Genomic DNA, 3644 nt, shown 5'->3' on the forward strand with positions numbered 1-3644 from the left:
CTCCCTGGGCCCTGATTCCCACACCCTTGTTGAACGAAGGTGTTGGGTGAGAGGCCAGTTCTTTCCAGTCTTATATGAATTCCTTGCTCACTTTCTCAAAACCTCATAGACCATTTTGAAATATTTGTATTTTACCTTGAGCTAAAATGAGTAGTTAGCACATTTCTGAGATAGGATGGTCTTGGGCGTCCGTCTGGGCCTGAGATAACTTTTATGAACACATATGAAGCTCAGGAGGGATTGCTCTCCAGCCAGTGCTGGAATTAGAAGCCATACGTGATGGTGAATCATGACTTCTTTCATCCTTGTGTGAAAAACAAGAGATACGGGGTCTCACTGAAGACATAAGTTTACTAGTCTCCAAAAAGTCACATCTAAGATTCCTTTCCTTGCTGACTTAAAAAAGTAAAAAATCAGTAAAACCTCCCTCAGGAACAATTGTGAGGAGGGAGTAAAACCAATTTAACTTACTAAAATTCTGACTTCTTGTAAATATTTGAGAAAATGTATGTTTAGGATGGTTAAGTATTTAGATGCCAACTCTTGTTCTGTAGCAACTGAAAGAACTCAGCAATTATCACCAAACTTCTCTAAGAGCCCGAACATAAAACTTAAACATGTACATTCTATAGGACTTAGGATGTTGAAAGTATGAGAACTGAGAAGACACGCATCCATTCCCTGTGTTTGGAAGGCTTTCCCACCTCACTTCTTTGCCTGGCAAACTCCTATTCATTCATTAAGGCCCAGTTAAATGCCACCACCTCTCTGAAATCTAGCCCCACACTCCAGGTAGTAGAGAGAATTTTCCCCGCCTTTGTATCAACTCTTCATTCTAGAATCCCCAGCTCCAGTTCTCAGCAAACAGTGAAGGAACGTATTCCAGAAAACAAATTAGAAATCACTGGCCAATGACCTGCAGCAGGTGGCAGTGATGTCAGGAAGAGCTACTGCTGGTCCATCCAGTAAAGAAATAATCAAAACCCAATTAGCACATTGATTACTCCGAGGAAAACGAAGAGGTTTTGTAGCTAATTGGCGATAATTAGGGAGTTCTTTTGTAGCTAATCTAGACTTTATTTAAACTTTTTGCCCTTTTTCCCGTTTTATTATCCTAGCCTGTCACTCGAACTCTCCTTAACCTGACACCCATGACTTTTCCAGCCTTGTTTCCCAGACTGTCCTTCACAAACCCCGACAAACTCCACTATTGCCCCTCTCCCTCCAGGGTTTCATTTCCTGCTTTGGCTCCTGCCAGTTCCTCTCCCTGGACTCCCCTTCCCTTGTCTGTCCCTTCAAAGCCACCTTGCACAGCTTTTGGTGCCCTGCTCAGAGATCTCCTTCCTTTAGGAGTCACCCTGAAACCAGGCCCACCCTCAAGCCGCCACCACACCTGTGATCTCACCTGAACTCCTGTGTGGCACCCAAGCGGAGTTCTGGGCGTGCACGTGGGTCTTAGAACAGGCTGTGCCCCTCGGGAGGAAGTCCCGGGGCTGCCCACCCTTGCATCCCCCAGAGCACGACAATGCCGTTCATCCTCAGTTCTGTCCACTTTCCCTCCTTCCCTCCCGTTGCCAAACGGTCAGATGGATGTATAGTCTCCTAACATCTCCTGGCCTTTCCATCCACTCTCCACACTCCAACCAGACTGACCTCTTAAGGACACAAGTCAGATCACTCACGCGCTGTTTGAAAACCTTCTGTGCCTTTGCATTGCTCCTAGGATACAATCCTTCCCGTGGTAGGAGAAGGACCCTGTGTGCTACCCATTCGTTGCTATTTCGCTCCTCCCAGGGCTCCAGCTGCACGGATCTTTCAGGCTCTGGAAAGAGCTGGGCCTGTCCCCTCTGGCTGGAGCGCTCTGCCCCAGCCCCTGCCTGCTGGCTCCTGCTCACCTTTCACTGCCTCCGCCGGGCCTTCCCGATCTGCAGCCTCACTGGGATTGCCCTGCTCTCTCTCAGGGCACACGCTTCTCTCTGGTCACGGCGCGAGGGACAGTTTGTAACTGTATACCCTCGGCGGGATTGTTTCTGTCCCCAGTGCAGAGACAGTCATTACCGCTGTCTCTGATTACAGCACGCATGGATGCTGTTGGTAGGCGGCCTTTTCAGCTGACCTCTGTTTCCCCTCCTTTGGGTAGAACCCGAGTCCTGTTCAAGTCTCCACTCTCCTGACGCCAGCTCTGCCCCTGGGAGTGGGGTTCAGATCGACTAAGGCATGAACATGAGATACAATTCTGGTTAAAAAATGTCAGGGCAAGTCAGCTGAGGATTTCTGGGAAAGATTGTTTTTCTTCCTTACTGATAAAAAAAAAGAAAAAAAAAGACACATGGGAAGAAACAGTTGTTTGTTTCTCCCCTAGACGGTATTGTGAAGATGTGTCTGGAATAGTGGCAGCTATCTTGTGACCGTGAGGAGAGCCAGCTAAGAACAAGCCATTGTCTTAAAGAGAATGGAGAACGGAAAAGAACCTAGATCCTGAATTACGTTGTCGAGCTCCTGCATAAACCAGTGTTGGAGCTGACCTACCTCAGGGTTTCTTGTTTGGAGAGAGAATAAACCTGTTTGTTGTTTAAGCCACTTGTATGGGGTTTTCTGTTATTTCTAGTTTAAAACATTCCGACAGATATGTGCCTGTGTTCTCAGTTCCTAGCACGGCACTTGATATAGTAGGTGCTCAGTAAACATTATTTGCTGAATAACTTCTGTCAAGACATTCGTTGGCTAACTCAAAGTTTCAGCTCAAAATTCTGAGTAAGCAAGATCTACGAATTGTTGGTGAACAGATCACAGGCTCCTGTGGCATGTGTTCACTCAGCTGGACGCTAAGGACATTCCCAGTGCTTTCCTTATATGCCTCAGTTTTCCTTCAGCCTTTCATCATGCGTAGTTCTAGCACATGGCAGGTGCTCTGTAGACCCTTGCAAGTTAGTTAAATGAACCAAAAATTAAGAAAACTAAATCTTACCTGAAAAAAACTTTTATAGAGTTTCTCGATATCACACTACTTGCATAGAGTAAGGCACATTTATAACTGTAGAGGAAAGTATACATTTCCTATGCCCTCAATTCTAACATCAAGTAGATTGAGTACCAGATAGGAAATCCTCAGGAGGTGGGCAGGGAGACGTCATTTATCATATATAAACTTGGTCTGGATTTCACAGGGAAGATACAGGAAACTCAACGTGGGTCCTGCTGGTTGGCAATGCTAATTGAAAGCCTCAGTGCTAAGAGTCTTCCTTGTGCAGGAAGACATCATAAACTAGTCCTGTCTGATTTATTGCATTAGTTTCCTATTGCTGTGTAACAAGTTACCACAAACGTAGTGATTAAAACAACACACATTTACTATCTCACAGTTTTCAGAGGTCAGGAGTCTGGGCATGGCTTAGCTTAGGGTCCTCTCCTTAGGGTCTCACAAGGCGGACATCAAGATGTTGGCCAGGCTGCATTCTCATCTGGAGGCCAGACTGGCAGGATTCATGTCCCTGCAGCTGGAAAATTCATGATGCTTACTTTTTCAAGGCCAGAACTGGGATGGAGAGAGAGTCTCTTTCATTGAGTCCCTGACCTCAAGACCCCCATTTAAAGGACCTGTCTGATTAGGTCAGACCCAGCAAGAATGATCTCTCTTTTGATTT

Source organism: Miniopterus natalensis, chromosome 19 (genome assembly GCF_054644295.1).
Source record: "Miniopterus natalensis isolate mMinNat1 chromosome 19, mMinNat1.hap1, whole genome shotgun sequence".
Lineage (NCBI taxonomy): Eukaryota > Metazoa > Chordata > Mammalia > Chiroptera > Miniopteridae > Miniopterus > Miniopterus natalensis.